At 47.8% G+C, this 25,436-nt stretch overlaps 2 long non-coding RNA genes across 2 annotated transcripts in view; one reads left to right on the forward strand and one right to left on the reverse strand.

Annotated features, from left to right (window-relative positions):
- The window catches only part of LOC146742801 (uncharacterized), a 45,565-nt gene that overhangs the window by 12,157 nt on the left and 7,972 nt on the right, over positions 1-25,436 (forward strand). The gene's annotated exons all lie outside the window — the stretch shown is intronic.
- The window catches only part of LOC146742802 (uncharacterized), a 48,287-nt gene continuing 47,422 nt past the window's right edge, over positions 24,572-25,436 (reverse strand). Inside the window, exon 2 of the long non-coding RNA XR_014929395.1 lies at positions 24,572-24,924. This is a non-coding gene — a long non-coding RNA (uncharacterized LOC146742802). The remainder of the gene's footprint in view (positions 24,925-25,436) is intronic.

Below are 25,436 nucleotides of genomic sequence, written 5' to 3' on the forward strand. Positions count from 1 at the left end.
AATACATCACTCATATGCGCCAATCACCCTGGATACATCATTCATATGCGCCCATCACGCTGAAAATATCACACATATCCGCCCATCACCCTGGATACATCACTCACGTGCGCCCATCACTCTGAATACATCACTCATATGCGCCATCACCCTGGATACAACACTCATATGCGCCCATCACTCTGTATACATCACTCATATGCGCCCATCGACCTGGATACATCACTCATATACGTCCATCACCCTGGATACATCACTCCTATGCGCCCATCACCCTGAATACATCACTCGTATGCGCCCATCACCCTGAATACATCACTCATATGCGCCCATCACCCTGGATACAACAATCATATGCGCCCATCACTCTGTATACATCACTCATATGCGCCCATCGACCTGGATACATCACTCATATGCGCCCACCACCCTGAATACATCACTCATATGCGCCCATCACCCTGGATACAACACTCATATGCGCCAATCACCCTGGATACATCATTCATATGCGCCCATCACCCTGAAAATATCACACATATCCGCCCATCACCCTGGATACATCACTCACGTGCGCCCATCACTCTGTATACATCACTCATATGCGCCCATCGACCTGGATACATCACTCATATGCGCCCACCACCCTGAATACATCACTCGTATGCGCCCATCACCCTGAATACATCACTCATATGCGCCCATCACCCTGGATACAACACTCATATGTGCCCATCACCCTCGATATATCACACATATGCGCCATCATCCTGGATACAACACTCATATGCGCCCATCACCCTGGATACATCACTCATATGCGCCCATCACCCTGGATACATCACTCATATGCGCCCATCACCCTGAATATATCACACATATGCGCCCATCACCCTGGATACATCACTCATATGCGCCCATCACCCTGGATACAACACTCATATGCGCCCATCACCCAGGATACATCACTCATATGCGCCCATCACCCTGGATACAACACTCATATGCGCCCATCACTCTGTATACATCATTCATATGCGCCCATCGACCTGGATACATCACTCATATACGTCCATCGACCTGGATACATCACTCATATGCGACCATCACCCTGAATACATCACTCGTATGCGCCCATCACCCTGAATACATCACTCATATGCGCCCATCACCCTGGATACAACACTCATATGCGCCCATTACCCTCGATATATCACACATATGCGCCATCATCCTGGATACAACACTCATATACGCCCATCACCATGGATACATCACTCATATGCGCCCATCACCCTGGATACATCACTCATACGCGCCCATCACCCAGGATACACCACTCACGTACGCCCATCACCCTGGATACATAACTCATGTGCGCCCATTGCTCTGGATATATCACTCATATGCGCCCATCACCCTGGATACATCACTCATATGCGCACATCACCTTGGATACATCACTCATATGCGCCCATCACCCAGGATACATCACTCACGTGCGCCCATCACCCAGAATACATCACTCATATGCGCCCATCACCAAGGATACATCACTCATATGCGCCCATCACCCTGGATACATCAATCATATGCGCCCATCACCCTGGATACATCACTCATATGCGCCCATCACCTTGGATACATCACTCATATGCGCCCATCACCCAGGATACATCACTCACGTGCGCCCATCACCCTGAATACATCACTCATATGCGCCCATCAACCTGGATACATCACTCATATGCGCCCATCACCGAGGATACATCACTCATATGCGCCCATCACCCAGGATACATCACTCACGTGCGCCCATCACCCTGAACACATCACTCATATGCGCCCATCACCCTGGATACATCACTCATACGCGCCAATCACCCTGGATACATCACTCATATGCGCCCATCACCCAGGATACATCACTCATATGCGCCCATCACCCTGGATACATCACTCATATGCGCCCATCACCCTGGATACATCACTCATATGCGCCCATCACCATGGATACATCACTCATATGCGCCCATCACCCAGGATACATCACTCACGTGCGCCCATCACACTGAATACATCACTCATATGCGCCCATCACCCTGGATACATCACTCATATGCGCCAATCACCCTGGATACATCACTCATATGCGCCAATCACCCTGCATACATCACTCAAATGCGCCCATCACCCAGGATACATCACTCATATGCGCCCATCACCCGGGATACATCACTCATATGCGCCCATCACCCTGGATACATCACTCATACGCGCCCATCACAAAGGATACATCACTCATATGCGCCCATCACCCTGAATACATCACTCATATGCGCCCATCACCAAGGATACATCACTCATATGCGCCCATCACCCTGGATACATCACTCATATGCACCCATCACCCAGGATACATCACTCACGTTCGCCCATCACCCTCAATACATCATTTATATGCGCCCATCACCCAGGATACATCACTCATATGCGCGTATCACCCTGGATACGTCACTCATTTGCGCCCATCACACAGGATACATCACTCATATGCGCCCACCACCCTGAATATATCACACATATGCGCCCATCACCCTGGATACATCACTCATATGCGCCCATCACCCTGGATACAACACTCATATGCGCCCATCACCCAGGATACATCACTCATATGCGCCCATCGCCAAAGATACATCACTCATATGCGCCCATCACTCTGGATACATCACTCATATGCGCCCATCACCAAGGATACATCACTCATATGCGCCCATCACCCTGAATACATCACTCATATGCGCCAATCGCCCTGAATACATCACTCATATGCGCCCATCACCCTGGACACATCACTCATATGCGCCCATCACCCTGGATACAACACTCATATGCGCCCATCACTCTGTATACATCATTCATATGCGCCCATCGACCTGGATACATCACTCATATACGTCCATCGACCTGGATACATCACTCATATGCGACCATCACCCTGAATACATCACTCGTATGCGCCCATCACCCTGAATACATCACTCATATGCGCCCATCACCCTGGATACAACACTCATATGCGCCCATTACCCTCGATATATCACACATATGCGCCATCATCCTGGATACAACACTCATATACGCCCATCACCATGGATACATCACTCATATGCGCCCATCACCCTGGATACATCACTCATACGCGCCCATCACCCAGGATACACCACTCACGTACGCCCATCACCCTGGATACATAACTCATGTGCGCCCATTGCTCTGGATATATCACTCATATGCGCCCATCACCCTGGATACATCACTCATATGCGCACATCACCTTGGATACATCACTCATATGCGCCCATCACCCAGGATACATCACTCACGTGCGCCCATCACCCAGAATACATCACTCATATGCGCCCATCACCAAGGATACATCACTCATATGCGCCCATCACCCTGGATACATCAATCATATGCGCCCATCACCCTGGATACATCACTCATATGCGCCCATCACCTTGGATACATCACTCATATGCGCCCATCACCCAGGATACATCACTCACGTGCGCCCATCACCCTGAATACATCACTCATATGCGCCCATCAACCTGGATACATCACTCATATGCGCCCATCACCGAGGATACATCACTCATATGCGCCCATCACCCAGGATACATCACTCACGTGCGCCCATCACCCTGAACACATCACTCATATGCGCCCATCACCCTGGATACATCACTCATACGCGCCAATCACCCTGGATACATCACTCATATGCGCCCATCACCCAGGATACATCACTCATATGCGCCCATCACCCTGGATACATCACTCATATGCGCCCATCACCCTGGATACATCACTCATATGCGCCCATCACCATGGATACATCACTCATATGCGCCCATCACCCAGGATACATCACTCACGTGCGCCCATCACACTGAATACATCACTCATATGCGCCCATCACCCTGGATACATCACTCATATGCGCCAATCACCCTGGATACATCACTCATATGCGCCAATCACCCTGCATACATCACTCAAATGCGCCCATCACCCAGGATACATCACTCATATGCGCCCATCACCCGGGATACATCACTCATATGCGCCCATCACCCTGGATACATCACTCATACGCGCCCATCACAAAGGATACATCACTCATATGCGCCCATCACCCTGAATACATCACTCATATGCGCCCATCACCAAGGATACATCACTCATATGCGCCCATCACCCTGGATACATCACTCATATGCACCCATCACCCAGGATACATCACTCACGTTCGCCCATCACCCTCAATACATCATTTATATGCGCCCATCACCCAGGATACATCACTCATATGCGCGTATCACCCTGGATACGTCACTCATTTGCGCCCATCACACAGGATACATCACTCATATGCGCCCACCACCCTGAATATATCACACATATGCGCCCATCACCCTGGATACATCACTCATATGCGCCCATCACCCTGGATACAACACTCATATGCGCCCATCGCCAAAGATACATCACTCATATGCGCCCATCACTCTGGATACATCACTCATATGCGCCCATCACCAAGGATACATCACTCATATGCGCCCATCACCCTGAATACATCACTCATATGCGCCAATCACCCTGGATACATCATTCATATGCGCCCATCACCCTGAAAATATCACACATATCCGCCCATCACCCTGGATACATCACTCACGTGCGCCCATCACTCTGAATACATCACTCATATGCGCCATCACCCTGGATACAACACTCATATGCGCCCATCACTCTGTATACATCACTCATATGCGCCCATCGACCTGGATACATCACTCATATACGTCCATCACCCTGGATACATCACTCCTATGCGCCCATCACCCTGAATACATCACTCGTATGCGCCCATCACCCTGAATACATCACTCATATGCGCCCATCACCCTGGATACATCACTCATATGCGCCCATCACCAAGGATACATCACTCATACGCGCCCATCACCCTGAATACATCACTCATATGCGCCAATCACCCTGGATACATCATTCATATGCGCCCATCACGCTGAAAATATCACACATATCCGCCCATCACCCTGGATACATCACTCACGTGCGCCCATCACTCTGAATACATCACTCATATGCGCCATCACCCTGGATACAACACTCATATGCGCCCATCACTCTGTATACATCACTCATATGCGCCCATCGACCTGGATACATCACTCATATACGTCCATCACCCTGGATACATCACTCCTATGCGCCCATCACCCTGAATACATCACTCGTATGCGCCCATCACCCTGAATACATCACTCATATGCGCCCATCACCCTGGATACAACAATCATATGCGCCCATCACTCTGTATACATCACTCATATGCGCCCATCGACCTGGATACATCACTCATATGCGCCCACCACCCTGAATACATCACTCATATGCGCCCATCACCCTGGATACAACACTCATATGCGCCAATCACCCTGGATACATCATTCATATGCGCCCATCACCCTGAAAATATCACACATATCCGCCCATCACCCTGGATACATCACTCACGTGCGCCCATCACTCTGTATACATCACTCATATGCGCCCATCGACCTGGATACATCACTCATATGCGCCCACCACCCTGAATACATCACTCGTATGCGCCCATCACCCTGAATACATCACTCATATGCGCCCATCACCCTGGATACAACACTCATATGTGCCCATCACCCTCGATATATCACACATATGCGCCATCATCCTGGATACAACACTCATATGCGCCCATCACCCTGGATACATCACTCATATGCGCCCATCACCCTGGATACATCACTCATATGCGCCCATCACCCTGAATATATCACACATATGCGCCCATCACCCTGGATACATCACTCATATGCGCCCATCACCCTGGATACAACACTCATATGCGCCCATCACCCAGGATACATCACTCATATGCGCCCATCACCCTGGATACAACACTCATATGCGCCCATCACTCTGTATACATCATTCATATGCGCCCATCGACCTGGATACATCACTCATATACGTCCATCGACCTGGATACATCACTCATATGCGACCATCACCCTGAATACATCACTCGTATGCGCCCATCACCCTGAATACATCACTCATATGCGCCCATCACCCTGGATACAACACTCATATGCGCCCATTACCCTCGATATATCACACATATGCGCCATCATCCTGGATACAACACTCATATACGCCCATCACCATGGATACATCACTCATATGCGCCCATCACCCTGGATACATCACTCATACGCGCCCATCACCCAGGATACACCACTCACGTACGCCCATCACCCTGGATACATAACTCATGTGCGCCCATTGCTCTGGATATATCACTCATATGCGCCCATCACCCTGGATACATCACTCATATGCGCACATCACCTTGGATACATCACTCATATGCGCCCATCACCCAGGATACATCACTCACGTGCGCCCATCACCCAGAATACATCACTCATATGCGCCCATCACCAAGGATACATCACTCATATGCGCCCATCACCCTGGATACATCAATCATATGCGCCCATCACCCTGGATACATCACTCATATGCGCCCATCACCTTGGATACATCACTCATATGCGCCCATCACCCAGGATACATCACTCACGTGCGCCCATCACCCTGAATACATCACTCATATGCGCCCATCAACCTGGATACATCACTCATATGCGCCCATCACCGAGGATACATCACTCATATGCGCCCATCACCCAGGATACATCACTCACGTGCGCCCATCACCCTGAACACATCACTCATATGCGCCCATCACCCTGGATACATCACTCATACGCGCCAATCACCCTGGATACATCACTCATATGCGCCCATCACCCAGGATACATCACTCATATGCGCCCATCACCCTGGATACATCACTCATATGCGCCCATCACCCTGGATACATCACTCATATGCGCCCATCACCATGGATACATCACTCATATGCGCCCATCACCCAGGATACATCACTCACGTGCGCCCATCACACTGAATACATCACTCATATGCGCCCATCACCCTGGATACATCACTCATATGCGCCAATCACCCTGGATACATCACTCATATGCGCCAATCACCCTGCATACATCACTCAAATGCGCCCATCACCCAGGATACATCACTCATATGCGCCCATCACCCGGGATACATCACTCATATGCGCCCATCACCCTGGATACATCACTCATACGCGCCCATCACAAAGGATACATCACTCATATGCGCCCATCACCCTGAATACATCACTCATATGCGCCCATCACCAAGGATACATCACTCATATGCGCCCATCACCCTGGATACATCACTCATATGCACCCATCACCCAGGATACATCACTCACGTTCGCCCATCACCCTCAATACATCATTTATATGCGCCCATCACCCAGGATACATCACTCATATGCGCGTATCACCCTGGATACGTCACTCATTTGCGCCCATCACACAGGATACATCACTCATATGCGCCCACCACCCTGAATATATCACACATATGCGCCCATCACCCTGGATACATCACTCATATGCGCCCATCACCCTGGATACAACACTCATATGCGCCCATCACCCAGGATACATCACTCATATGCGCCCATCGCCAAAGATACATCACTCATATGCGCCCATCACTCTGGATACATCACTCATATGCGCCCATCACCAAGGATACATCACTCATATGCGCCCATCACCCTGAATACATCACTCATATGCGCCAATCACCCTGGATACATCATTCATATGCGCCCATCACCCTGAAAATATCACACATATCCGCCCATCACCCTGGATACATCACTCACGTGCGCCCATCACTCTGAATACATCACTCATATGCGCCATCACCCTGGATACAACACTCATATGCGCCCATCACTCTGTATACATCACTCATATGCGCCCATCGACCTGGATACATCACTCATATACGTCCATCACCCTGGATACATCACTCCTATGCGCCCATCACCCTGAATACATCACTCGTATGCGCCCATCACCCTGAATACATCACTCATATGCGCCCATCACCCTGGATACATCACTCATATGCGCCCATCACCAAGGATACATCACTCATACGCGCCCATCACCCTGAATACATCACTCATATGCGCCAATCACCCTGGATACATCATTCATATGCGCCCATCACGCTGAAAATATCACACATATCCGCCCATCACCCTGGATACATCACTCACGTGCGCCCATCACTCTGAATACATCACTCATATGCGCCATCACCCTGGATACAACACTCATATGCGCCCATCACTCTGTATACATCACTCATATGCGCCCATCGACCTGGATACATCACTCATATACGTCCATCACCCTGGATACATCACTCCTATGCGCCCATCACCCTGAATACATCACTCGTATGCGCCCATCACCCTGAATACATCACTCATATGCGCCCATCACCCTGGATACAACAATCATATGCGCCCATCACTCTGTATACATCACTCATATGCGCCCATCGACCTGGATACATCACTCATATGCGCCCACCACCCTGAATACATCACTCATATGCGCCCATCACCCTGGATACAACACTCATATGCGCCAATCACCCTGGATACATCATTCATATGCGCCCATCACCCTGAAAATATCACACATATCCGCCCATCACCCTGGATACATCACTCACGTGCGCCCATCACTCTGTATACATCACTCATATGCGCCCATCGACCTGGATACATCACTCATATGCGCCCACCACCCTGAATACATCACTCGTATGCGCCCATCACCCTGAATACATCACTCATATGCGCCCATCACCCTGGATACAACACTCATATGTGCCCATCACCCTCGATATATCACACATATGCGCCATCATCCTGGATACAACACTCATATGCGCCCATCACCCTGGATACATCACTCATATGCGCCCATCACCCTGGATACATCACTCATATGCGCCCATCACCTTGGATACATCACTCATATGCGCCCATCACCCTGGATACATCACTCATATGCGCCCATCACCTTGGATACATCACTCATATGCGCCCATCACCCAGGATACATCACTCACGTGCGCCCATCACCCTGAATACATCACTCACGTGCGCCCATCACCCTGAATACATCACTCATATGCGCCAATCACCCTGGATACATCACTCATATGCGCCCATCACCCTGGATACATCACTCATATGCGCCCATCACCCTGAATATATCACACATATGCGCCCATCACCCTGGATACATCACTCATATGCGCCCATCACCCTGGATACAACACTCATATGCGCCCATCACCCAGGATACATCACTCATATGCGCCCATCACCCTGGATGCAACACTCATATGCGCCCATCACCCTGGATACATCATTCATATGCGCCCATCACCCTGAAAATATCACACATATGCGCCTTTCACCCTGGATACATCACTCACGTGCTCCCATCGCCCTGAATACATCACTCATATGCGCCCATCACCCTGGACACATCACTCATATGCGCCCATCACCCTGGATACAACACTCATATGCGCCCATCACTCTGTATACATCATTCATATGCGCCCATCGACCTGGATACATCACTCATATACGTCCATCGACCTGGATACATCACTCATATGCGACCATCACCCTGAATACATCACTCGTATGCGCCCATCACCCTGAATACATCACTCATATGCGCCCATCACCCTGGATACAACACTGATATGCGCCCATTACCCTCGATATATCACACATATGCGCCATCATCCTGGATACAACACTCATATACGCCCATCACCCTGGATACATCACTCATATGCGCCCATCACCTTGGATACATCACTCATATGCGCCCATCACCCTGAATATATCACACATATGCGCCCATCACCCTGGATACATCACTCATATGCGCCCATCACCCTGGATACAACACTCATATGCGCCCATCACCCAGGATACATCACTCATATGCGCCCATCACCGAGGATACATCACTCATATGCGCCCATCACCCAGGATACATCACTCACGTGCGCCCATCACCGAGGATACATCACTCATATGCGCCCATCACCCTGGATACAACACTCATATACGCCCATCACCCTGGATACATCACTCATATGCGCCCATCACCTTGGATACATCACTCATATGCGCCCATCACCCAGGATACATCACTCACGTGCGCCCATCACCCTGAATACATCACTCATATGCGCCCATCACCAAGGATACATCACTCATATGCGCCCATCAACCTGGATACATCACTCATATGCGCCCATCACCGAGGATACATCACTCATATGCGCCCATCACCCAGGATACATCACTCACGTGCGCCCATCACCGAGGATACATCACTCATATGCGCCCATCACCCTGGATACATCACTCATATGCGCCCATCACCCTGGATACAACAATCATATGCGCCCATCACTCTGTATACATCACTCATATGCGCCCATCGACCTGGATACATCACTCATATGCGCCCACCACCCTGAATACATCACTCATATGCGCCCATCACCCTGGATACAACACTCATATGCGCCAATCACCCTGGATACATCATTCATATGCGCCCATCACCCTGAAAATATCACACATATCCGCCCATCACCCTGGATACATCACTCACGTGCTCCCATCACTCTGTATACATCACTCATATGCGCCCATCGACCTGGATACATCACTCATATGCGCCCACCACCCTGAATACATCACTCGTATGCGCCCATCACCCTGAATACATCACTCATATGCGCCCATCACCCTGGATACAACACTCATATGTGCCCATCACCCTCGATATATCACACATATGCGCCATCATCCTGGATACAACACTCATATGCGCCCATCACCCTGGATACATCACTCATATGCGCCCATCACCCTGGATACATCACTCATATGCGCCCATCACCCTGAATATATCACACATATGCGCCCATCACCCTGGATACATCACTCATATGCGCCCATCACCCTGGATACAACACTCATATGCGCCCATCACCCAGGATACATCACTCATATGCGCCCATCACCCTGGATGCAACACTCATATGCGCCCATCACCCTGGATACATCATTCATATGCGCCCATCACCCTGAAAATATCACACATATGCGCCTTTCACCCTGGATACATCACTCACGTGCTCCCATCGCCCTGAATACATCACTCATATGCGCCCATCACCCTGGACACATCACTCATATGCGCCCATCACCCTGGATACAACACTCATATGCGCCCATCACTCTGTATACATCATTCATATGCGCCCATCGACCTGGATACATCACTCATATACGTCCATCGACCTGGATACATCACTCATATGCGACCATCACCCTGAATACATCACTCGTATGCGCCCATCACCCTGAATACATCACTCATATGCGCCCATCACCCTGGATACAACACTGATATGCGCCCATTACCCTCGATATATCACACATATGCGCCATCATCCTGGATACAACACTCATATACGCCCATCACCCTGGATACATCACTCATATGCGCCCATCACCTTGGATACATCACTCATATGCGCCCATCACCCAGGATACATCACTCACGTGCGCCCATCACCCTGAATACATCACTCATATGCGCCCATCACCAAGGATACATCACTCATATGCGCCCATCAACCTGGATACATCACTCATATGCGCCCATCACCGAGGATACATCACTCATATGCGCCCATCACCCAGGATACATCACTCACGTGTGCCCATCACCGAGGATACATCACTCATATGCGCCCATCACCCTGGATACATCACTCATATGCGCCCATCACCCTGGATACATCACTCATATGCGCCCATCACCCATGATACATCACTCATATGCGCCCATCACCCTGGATACATCACTCATATGCGCCCATCACACTGGATACATCACTCATATGCGCCCATCACCCTGGATACATCACTCATATGCGCCCATCACCCAGGATACATCACTCACGTGCGCTCATCACACTGAATACATCACTCATATGCGCCAATCACCCTGGATACATCACTCATATGCGCTAATCACCCTGGATACATCACTCAAATGCGCCCATCACCCAGGATACATCACTCATATGCGCCCATCACCCGGGATACATCACTCACGTGCGCCCATCACCGAGGATACATCACTCATATGCGCCCATCACCCTGGATACATCACTCATATGCGCCCATCACCCTGGATACAACAATCATATGCGCCCATCACTCTGTATACATCACTCATATGCGCCCATCGACCTGGATACATCACTCATATGCGCCCACCACCCTGAATACATCACTCATATGCGCCCATCACCCTGGATACAACACTCATATGCGCCAATCACCCTGGATACATCATTCATATGCGCCCATCACCCTGAAAATATCACACATATCCGCCCATCACCCTGGATACATCACTCACGTGCTCCCATCACTCTGTATACATCACTCATATGCGCCCATCGACCTGGATACATCACTCATATGCGCCCACCACCCTGAATACATCACTCGTATGCGCCCATCACCCTGAATACATCACTCATATGCGCCCATCACCCTGGATACAACACTCATATGTGCCCATCACCCTCGATATATCACACATATGCGCCATCATCCTGGATACAACACTCATATGCGCCCATCACCCTGGATACATCACTCATATGCGCCCATCACCCTGGATACATCACTCATATGCGCCCATCACCCTGAATATATCACACATATGCGCCCATCACCCTGGATACATCACTCATATGCGCCCATCACCCTGGATACAACACTCATATGCGCCCATCACCCAGGATACATCACTCATATGCGCCCATCACCCTGGATGCAACACTCATATGCGCCCATCACCCTGGATACATCATTCATATGCGCCCATCACCCTGAAAATATCACACATATGCGCCTTTCACCCTGGATACATCACTCACGTGCTCCCATCGCCCTGAATACATCACTCATATGCGCCCATCACCCTGGACACATCACTCATATGCGCCCATCACCCTGGATACAACACTCATATGCGCCCATCACTCTGTATACATCATTCATATGCGCCCATCGACCTGGATACATCACTCATATACGTCCATCGACCTGGATACATCACTCATATGCGACCATCACCCTGAATACATCACTCGTATGCGCCCATCACCCTGAATACATCACTCATATGCGCCCATCACCCTGGATACAACACTGATATGCGCCCATTACCCTCGATATATCACACATATGCGCCATCATCCTGGATACAACACTCATATACGCCCATCACCCTGGATACATCACTCATATGCGCCCATCACCTTGGATACATCACTCATATGCGCCCATCACCCAGGATACATCACTCACGTGCGCCCATCACCCTGAATACATCACTCATATGCGCCCATCACCAAGGATACATCACTCATATGCGCCCATCAACCTGGATACATCACTCATATGCGCCCATCACCGAGGATACATCACTCATATGCGCCCATCACCCAGGATACATCACTCACGTGCGCCCATCACCGAGGATACATCACTCATATGCGCCCATCACCCTGGATACATCACTCATATGCGCCCATCACCCTGGATACATCACTCATATGCGCCCATCACCCAGGATACATCACTCATATGCGCCCATCACCCTGGATACATCACTCATATGCGCCCATCACACTGGATACATCACTCATATGCGCCCATCACCCTGGATACATCACTCATATGCGCCCATCACCCAGGATACATCACTCACGTGCGCTCATCACACTGAATACATCACTCATATGCGCCAATCACCCTGGATACATCACTCATATGCGCTAATCACCCTGGATACATCACTCAAATGCGCCCATCACCCAGGATACATCACTCATATGCGCCCATCACCCGGGATACATCACTCATATGCGCCCATCACCCTGGATACATCACTCATACGCGCCCATCACAAAGGATACATCACTCATATGCGCCCATCACCCTGAATACATCACTCATATGCGCCCATCACCAAGGATACATCACTCATCACGCTGAAAATATCACACATATCCGCCCATCACCCTGGATACATCACTCACGTGCGCCCATCACTCTGAATACATCACTCATATGCGCCATCACCCTGGATACAACACTCATATGCGCCCATCACTCTGTATACATCACTCATATGCGCCCATCGACCTGGATACATCACTCATATACGTCCATCACCCTGGATACATCACTCCTATGCGCCCATCACCCTGAATACATCACTCGTATGCGCCCATCACCCTGAATACATCACTCATATGCGCCCATCACCCTGGATACAACAATCATATGCGCCCATCACTCTGTATACATCACTCATATGCGCCCATCGACCTGGATACATCACTCATATGCGCCCACCACCCTGAATACATCACTCATATGCGCCCATCACCCTGGATACAACACTCATATGCGCCAATCACCCTGAATACATCATTCATATGCGCCCATCACCCTGAAAATATCACACATATCCGCCCATCACCCTGGATACATCACTCACGTGCGCCCATCACTCTGTATACATCACTCATATGCGCCCATCGACCTGGATACATCACTCATATGCGCCCACCACCCTGAATACATCACTCGTATGCGCCCATCACCCTGAATACATCACTCATATGCGCCCATCACCCTGGATACAACACTCATATGTGCCCATCACCCTCGATATATCACACATATGCGCCATCATCCTGGATACAACACTCATATGCGCCCATCACCCAGGATACATCACTCATATGCGCCCATCACCCTGGATACAACACTCATATGCGCCCATCACCCTGGATACATCATTCATATGCGCCCATCACCCTGAAAATATCACACATATGCGCCTTTCACCCTGGATACATCACTCACGTGCTCCCATCGCCCTGAATACATCACTCATATGCGCCCATCACCCTGGACACATCACTCATATGCGCCCATCACCCTGGATACAACACTCATATGCGCCCATCACTCTGTATACATCATTCATATGCGCCCATCGACCTGGATACATCACTCATATACGTCCATCGACCTGGATACATCACTCATATGCGACCATCACCCTGAATACATCACTCGTATGCGCCCATCACCCTGAATACATCACTCATATGCGCCCATCACCCTGGATACAACACTGATATGCGCCCATTACCCTCGATATATCACACATATGCGCCATCATCCTGGATACAACACTCATATACGCCCATCACCCTGGATACATCACTCATATGCGCTCATCACCTTGGATACATCACTCATATGCGCCCATCACCCAGGATACATCACTCACGTGCGCCCATCACCCTGAATACATCACTCATATGCGCCCATCACCAAGGATACATCACTCATATGCGCCCATCAACCTGGATACATCACTCATATGCGCCCATCACCGAGGATACATCACTCATATGCGCCCATCACCCAGGATACATCACTCACGTGCGCCCATCACCCTGAACACATCACTCATATGCGCCCATCACCCTGGATACATCACTCATACGCGCCAATCACCCTGGATACATCACTCATATGCGCCCATCACCCTGGATACATCACTCATATGCGCCCATCACCCAGGATACATCACTCATATGCGCCCATCACCCTGGATACATCACTCATATGCGCCCATCACCCTGGATACATCACTCATATGCGCCCATCACCCAGGATACATCACTCACGTGCGCTCATCACACTGAATACATCACTCATATGCGCCAATCACCCTGGATACATCACTCATATGCGCTAATCACCCTGGATACATCACTCAAATGCGCCCATCACCCAGGATACATCACTCATATGCGCCCATCACCCGGGATACATCACTCATATGCGCCCATCACCCTGGATACATCACTCATACGCGCCCATCACAAAGGATACATCACTCATATGCGCCCATCACCCTGAATACATCACTCATATGCGCCCATCACCAAGGATACATCACTCATATGCGCCCATCACCCTGGATACATCACTCATACGCGCCCATCACCCAGGATACATCACTCATATGCGCCCAACACTCTGAATACATCACTCATATGCGCCATCACCCTGGATACAACACTCATATGCGCCCATCACTCTGTATACATCACTCATATGCGCCCATCGACCTGGATACATCACTCATATACGTCCATCACCCTGGATACATCACTCCTATGCGCCCATCACCCTGAATACATCACTCGTATGCGCCCATCACCCTGAATACATCACTCATATGCGCCCATCACCCTGGATACAACAATCATATGCGCCCATCACTCTGTATACATCACTCATATGCGCCCATCGACCTGGATACATCACTCATATGCGCCCACCACCCTGAATACATCACTCATATGCGCCCATAACCCTGGATACAACACTCATATGCGCCAATCACCCTGGATACATCATTCATATGCGCCCATCACCCTGAAAATATCACACATATCCGCCCATCACCCTGGATACATCACTCACGTGCGCCCATCACTCTGAATACATCACTCATATGCGCCATCACCCTGGATACAACACTCATATGCGCCCATCACTCTGTATACATCACTCATATGCGCCCATCGACCTGGATACATCACTCATATACGTCCATCACCCTGGATACATCACTCCTATGCGCCCATCACCCTGAATACATTACTCGTATGCGCCCATCACCCTGAATACATCACTCATATGCGCCCATCACCCTGGATACAACACTCATATGCGCCCATCACTCTGTATACATCACTCATATGCGCCCATCGACCTGGATACATCACTCATATGCGCCCACCACCCTGAATACATCACTCGTATGCGCCCATCACCCTGAATACATCACTCATATGCGCCCATCACCCTGGATACAACACTCATATGTGCCCATCACCCTCGATATATCACACATATGCGCCATCATCCTGGATACAACACTCATATGCGCCCATCACCCTGGATACATCACTCATATGCGCCCATCACCCTGGATACATCACTCATACGCGCCCATCACCCAGGATACACCACTCACGTACGCCCATCACCCTGGACACATCACTTATGTGCGCCCAATGCCCTGGATATATCACTCATATGCGCACATCTCCCTGGATACATCACTCATATGCGCGCATCGACCAGGATACATCACTCATACGCGCCCATCATCCAGGACACATCACTCATACGCGCGCATCACCCAGGATACATCACTCATATGCGCCCATCACCCTAGATACAACACTCATATGCGCCCATTACCCTGGATACATCACTCATATGCGCCCATTACCCTGGATACATCACTCATATGCGCCCATTCCCCTGGATACATCACTCATATGCGCGCATCACCAAGGATACATCACTCATACGCTCCCATCACCCAGGATAAATCACTCATATGCGCCCATCACCCTGGACGCATCACTCATATGCACCCATCACCCTGGACACATCACTCATATGCGCCCATCACCCAGGATACATCACTCATATGCGCCCAACACTCTGAATACATCACTCATATGCGCCATCACCCTGGATACAACACTCATATGCGCCCATCACTCTGTATACATCACTCATATGCGCCCATCGACCTGGATACATCACTCATATACGTCCATCACCCTGGATACATCACTCCTATGCGCCCATCACCCTGAATACATCACTCGTATGCGCCCATCACCCTGAATACATCACTCATATGCGCCCATCACCCTGGATACAACAATCATATGCGCCCATCACTCTGTATACATCACTCATATGCGCCCATCGACCTGGATACATCACTCATATGCGCCCACCACCCTGAATACATCACTCATATGCGCCCATAACCCTGGATACAACACTCATATGCGCCAATCACCCTGGATACATCATTCATATGCGCCCATCACCCTGAAAATATCACACATATCCGCCCATCACCCTGGATACATCACTCACGTGCGCCCATCACTCTGAATACATCACTCATATGCGCCATCACCCTGGATACAACACTCATATGCGCCCATCACTCTGTATACATCACTCATATGCGCCCATCGACCTGGATACATCACTCATATACGTCCATCACCCTGGATACATCACTCCTATGCGCCCATCACCCTGAATACATTACTCGTATGCGCCCATCACCCTGAATACATCACTCATATGCGCCCATCACCCTAGATACAACACTCATATGCGCCCATCACTCTGTATACATCACTCATATGCGCCCATCGACCTGGATACATCACTCATATGCGCCCACCACCCTGAATACATCACTCGTATGCGCCCATCACCCTGAATACATCACTCATATGCGCCCATCACCCTGGATACAACACTCATATGTGCCCATCACCCTCGATATATCACACATATGCGCCATCATCCTGGATACAACACTCATATGCGCCCATCACCCTGGATACATCACTCATATGCGCCCATCACCCTGGATACATCACTCATACGCGCCCATCACCCAGGATACACCACTCACGTACGCCCATCACCCTGGATACATAACTCATATGCGCCCATCACCCAGGATACATCACTCACGTACGCCCATCACCCTGGACACATCACTTATGTGCGCCCAATGCCCTGGATATATCACTCATATGCGCACATCTCCCTGGATACATCACTCATATGCGCGCATCGACCAGGATACATCACTCATACGCGCGCATCACCCAGGATACATCACTCATATGCGCCCATCACCCTAGATACAACACTCATATGCGCCCATTACCCTGGATACATCACTCATATGCGCCCATTACCCTGGATACATCACTCATATGCGCCCATTCCCCTGGATACATCACTCATATGCGCGCATCACCAAGGATACATCACTCATACGCTCCCATCACCCAGGATAAATCACTCATATGCGCCCATCACCCTGGACGCATCACTCATATGCACCCATCACCCTGGACACATCACTCATATGCGCCCATCATCCTGGATACATCACTCATATGCGCCCATCACCCTGGATACAACACTCATATACGCCCATCCCCTTTGATATATGACACATATGCGCCCATCACCCTGGATACAACATTCTTATGCGCCCATCACCCTGGATACATCACTCATATGTGCCCATCACCCTGGATACATCACTCACACGCGCCCATCACCCTGAATAGATCACTCATATGTGCCCATCACACTAGATACAACACTCATATGCGCCCATCACCCTGAATATATCACACATATGCGCCCATCACCCTGTGTACATCACTTATACGCGCCCATCATCAAGGATACATCACTCATACGCGCCCATCACCCAGGATACATCACTCATATGCGCCCATCACCCTGGACACATCACTCATATGCGCCCATCACCCTGGATACATCACTCATATGCGCCCATCACCCTGGATACATCACTCATACGCGCCCATCACCCAGGATACATCACTCATATGCGCCCAACACCCTGTATACAACACTCATATGCGCCCATCACCCATGATACATCACTCATACGCGCCCATAACCCAGGATACATCACTCATATGCGCCCATCACCCTGGATACATCAGTCATACGCGCCAATCACCCAGGATACATCACTCATATGCGCGCATCACCCAGGATACATCACTCATATGCGCCCATTAGCCTGTATACAACACTCATATGCACCCATTACCCTGGATACATCACTCATATGCGCCTATCACCATGGATACATCACTCATGCGCGCCCATCACCCTGGATACAACACTCATATGGCCCATCACCCTGAATATATCACACATATGCGCCCATCACCCTGTGTACATCACTTATACGCGCCCATCATCAAGGATACATCACTCATACGCGCCCATCACCCAGGATACATCACTCATATGCGCCCATCACCCTGGATACATCACTAATATGAGCCCATCACCCTGGATACATCACTCATACGCGCCCATCACCCAGGATACATCACTCATATGCGCCCATCACCCTGTATACAACACTCATATGCGCCCATCACCCATGATACATCACTCATACGCGCCCATAACCCAGGAAACATCACTAATATGTGCCCATCACCCTGGATACATCACTCATATGCGCCCATCACCCAGGATACATCACTCATATGCGCCCATCACCCTGGATACATCAGTCATACGCGCCAATCACCCAGGATACATCACTCATATGCGCGCATCACCCAGGATACATCACTCATATGCGCCCATTACCCTGTATACAACACTCATATGCGCCCATCACCCTGGATATATCACTCATATGCGCCTATCACCTTGGATACATCACTCATGCGCGCCCATCACCCTGGATACATCACTCATATGCGCCCATCACCCTAGATACAACACTCATATGCGCCCATCACCCTAGATACATCACTCATATGCGCGCATCACCCAGGATACATCACTCATATGCGCCCATTACCCTGTATACAACACTCATATGCGCCCATCACCCTGGATACATCACTCATATGCGCCCATCACCCTGGATACAACACTCATATCCGCCTATCACCTTGGATACATCACTCATGCGCGCCCATCACCCTGGATACATCACTCATATGCGCCCATCACCCTAGATACAACACTCATATGCGCCCATCACCCTAGATACATCACTCATATGCGCCCATCACCCTAGATACATCACTCATATGCGCCCATCACCCTATATACAACACTCATATGCGCTCATAACCCAGGATACAACACTCATATGCGCCCATCACCCTGAATTCAACACTCATATGCGCCCATCACCCAGGATACATCACTCATACGCGCCCATAACTCAGGAAACATCACTACTATGTGCCCATCACCCGGATACATCACTCATATGCGCCCATCACTCATACGTTACTAAATTGTGTCGAACTTCAATATTACCATCTGAAACAACACCATTGTCAAAACTGAACTTTTGATAGGAGTCGCGTGACATGACATGCAATTGTCAACGCTGACAAATTTATGAATAAAAGATAAGATACCACGTGACAAATGTTTATCTCAGCTAACTATAATAAATATTCCGACCTGGTCACAGTTTGCAATTAGTATTTCTCTCTCTTATATACTTTGAACCATGGGCTAGTTGATGCCATGTCTACATGATAACACCTCTTCAGACTATTTCGTTGGAGCCATTATCCTGAATTATCAACCCAACTGAAGTCATCATTTCAAAATGAAATCTATTTGAAAACATTATCGAACATGCAAGGAAGATGACAGAAAAAGAAGATACACACATATATACCTATATACATGTCAGATAATTACAAGAGAAATGAACATTGGACCTTTCAAGCCGTGTCAGCCAAAAGCATTATTCTAACAATATATTATGACAAACGGAAGCAATAGAATATTGTGTGGCAAGTCACTGTGTAGAGTAAAGTAAACTTGGTTTTAGACAATTAGAGCTCTTGTCGTCATTAAAGACGAATTAGGACGTCAACAAGCAGGTGTGCTATATTTGGAGACTGATTTTAAAGATTTAGTGTCGACTTCAAAGCAGTACCGGCAACGGAGCTACCGTATTTAGTGTCGACTGCAAAGCAGTACCGGCAACGGAGCTACCGTATTTAGTGTCGACTGCAAAGCAGTACCAGCAACGGAGCTACCGTATTTAGTGTCGACTGCAAAGCAGTACCAGCAACGGAGCTATCGTATTTAGTGTCGACTGCAAAGCAGTACCAGCAACGGAGCTACCGTATTTAGTGTCGACTGCAAAGCAGTACCGGCAACGGAGCTACCGTATTTAGTATCGACTGCAAAGCAGTACCGGCAACGGAGCTACCGTATTTAGTGTCGACTGCAAAGCAGTACCGGCAACGGAGCTACCATATTTAGTGTCGACTGCAAAGCAGTACCAGCAACGGAGCTACCGTATTTAGTGTCGACTGCAAAGCAGTACCAGCAACGGAGCTACCGTATTTAGTGTCGACTGCAAAGCAGTACCGGCAACGGAGCTACCGTATTTAGTGTCGACTGCAAAGCAGTACCAGCAACGGAGCTACCGTATTTAGTGTCGACTGCAAAGCAGTACCGGCAACGGAGCTACCCTATTTAGTGTCGACTGCAAAGCAGTACCGGCAACGGAGCTATCGTATTTAGTGTCGACTGCAAAGCAGTACCGGCAACGGAGCTACCGTATTTAGTGTCGACTGCAAAGCAGTACCGGCAACGGAGCTACCGTATTTAGGGATTGGTCAGTTACTTCGGACTAGGGGGGTCGGTGGATCAGTAGGGGGGTTACCCTGTTTTTGATTGTGCAAATAGGGGGGGTTACCCTGTTTTTGATTGTGCAAATAGGGGGGGGTTACCCTGTTTTTGATTGTGCAAATAGGGGGGGTTACCCTGTTTTTGATTGTGCAAATAGGGGGGGTTACCCTGTTTTTGATATCATGTTTTCCACAATTCACATACGCGCTCATGCATATATTTTTTTAAATGTTATTTCAGAACAAACGATAAAAAAGTTAATCGTACAAATGTGTTCTTAATAATAACTATTACCTATATTGCCTATAAATTTGTTGATGCAAAAAATGTTGTAGGCTAAATATTTTGAGGTTAAAGTTGCCAAATAGCTAACAGATTATGCAATGCGGCTAGAACCCCAATTATACAGTTAAGTTTTAAACACATCCCAAGTCCATGTGCTGCTGATATCAGATTATTTTATTTAAAGTCTGAAGTCACTATTGTATAAGATATTTACTGGATTTATCCAATTATAACAGGAGACGGAAAGACAACACAGCAATTAGTACAAAGAGCAGTGACAGTTTTTGTTCAGCAAATCAAAAAAGTTAAATTTGTGAAAATGCTGATATATAAATTAAAATAAATGATGAAAAAATAAATAAATAGTTTTTTTGTTTTTTTAACTTTTAAATATGCATATTTTGCTCTGTAAAATACCAAAATCCAACACAAATTTAATCAAAAATCAAAGTTTCCTTTGTTTTCATAAGCACAGACTGTGCTTCGGGTGTAAAGCTTTCCTGGTCTATAAGATATGAAAGATATTTTAAATCCAACTTAGTTTTCAAAGAGTTCAAACCGCCTAGATTCAAATCCTCTTTTCCTATCTTATAAGGGCGTTTATTGAGTTAGTACTCCACAGCTTTGCTTTTATTTACTATCTTTAGCAGCATAGATTTCCCTACTTCCTGCAGCCTTTTCTGTAGTCATTTTTTGGCTTTATGCTTCCCCTCCCCTCCTAAGGTCTATTAAATGCAAACGCTAAAAATTATGTCAAAATTATGGCAAACCATGATATTTTCAATGCACATATAATACATTTTGTAATCATGCCAGAGCCAAAACTGTTAATGTTTCTTTGTTTTTTTAGGGGGGTCAGCATGTTTTAAGTTTTAAAATATAATGTAGGGGGCACCCACTTTTTTTTATTTGATAGGGGGTGGGTCAACTGAGATTTACAGCTGGCAAAATGGAATCTGCCGACCCCCCCCCCCTAGGCCGAAGTAACTGACCAATCCCTTAGTATCGACTGGAAAGCAGTACCGGCAACGGAGCTACCGTATTTAGTGTCGACTGCAAAGCAGTACTGGCAACGGAGCTACCGTATTTAGTGTCGACTGCAAAGCGGCAACGGAGCTACCGTATTTAGTGTCGACTGCAAAGCGGCAACGGAGCTACCGTGCGATTGTGTATGTTCAATCTTGAATATATACATTTTAATTATACAAAATGGCGACGTCTGGACAGGATCAGGTGATTACTCTCTGATTCTGCTTCTGATTTTTTAATATGATATTCAAAAAATATAAAATCTGCAAGACATACAACACATTACGTCATATAGCAATGATGCGACCACTTGAACTATCTTCCTTTTAATATGAAATATTAACAATTGCTTAAACAAATATTTTTTCATGAAGTTTTGTTAGAAACCAGACTGTGATATCAGACGAAACAATCGCCGTGACTATATTTTAAACTGTTGATGAAAATTTAGTTCATTTTTTTAATCATGATATTATTATATTTAAGTAATCTACATTCCATACATGAGACTATTACGTCACTGACATAGTTTTACATAAACTACTCTTTATGATTCAATATATCACGTGATATCGTTTGTGGGCTACTCTTCGCGTGACAATTGCCGTGAACACAAGAAGCATTCCCCTAAAACTTTAAAATCTACGCGTCAAATAATTTTTAAGAGTACCAATTTTTCATTTTTATTTCAATATATGAGATAAAATGTTGTTACAGGCCCGACGAAATACAAGTAAAAAAATACGTTTGTAAAAAGGCACATCATTCTTGCTACCACAATCATGATCTGCTATCAAAATGAAATAATAACGCCAATCCATGCAAATTAGTCAACACACTGGACACAAATACATGAATGCCCGCATTCACAACTTGAAATCGGGTTTCATGATCTATATATTCTAATAGTAACGCCGATCCCAGAGATAAATCTCGCACAACGACCTCAATATGAATCCTTTACAACGGAGTATCCAGTATGGTCTCAGCGCTGTACACGTTGTATACTACAAAAAGAAGATAATGGCCTCAAAATATGAAATACTAACAGAGAACTATATAAAATGACCATAAAATATAAGTTCCCAAACGAAACAGAAAGAAGTATACATAATTGCCTCAAAATGGTATTTCTAACAGAGAAGTATATACACATTCACCCAAAAATATGAATTCCTAACAGAGTAGTAGACATAATTTCCTACAAAATATGAATTTCTGACAGAGCTGTAAAAAGAATGGTTAGATGACATGAATTCGTCACAAAACATAACTTTTAACAAATAATCAAAATGGCCATTTCTATGTATTCCTAACAGAGTTGTAAACAGAATCGCCTCAAAATATAAATATGTAACAGAGAAGTAAACAGAGTAGTCCAAAAATATAAACTCCCAACAGAGAAGAGAACCGAATGGCCTCTATATATGAATTCAAAACAGATGAGTAATTAAATGTGTACCACATTCTGCCTATCTCGCAGACCTTTGTATTAGGCCTCTAATTGTAAAGAAAATAA

Source organism: Saccoglossus kowalevskii, chromosome 5 (assembly GCF_978046115.1).
Source record: "Saccoglossus kowalevskii chromosome 5, keSacKowa6.1, whole genome shotgun sequence".
Lineage (NCBI taxonomy): Eukaryota > Metazoa > Hemichordata > Enteropneusta > Harrimaniidae > Saccoglossus > Saccoglossus kowalevskii.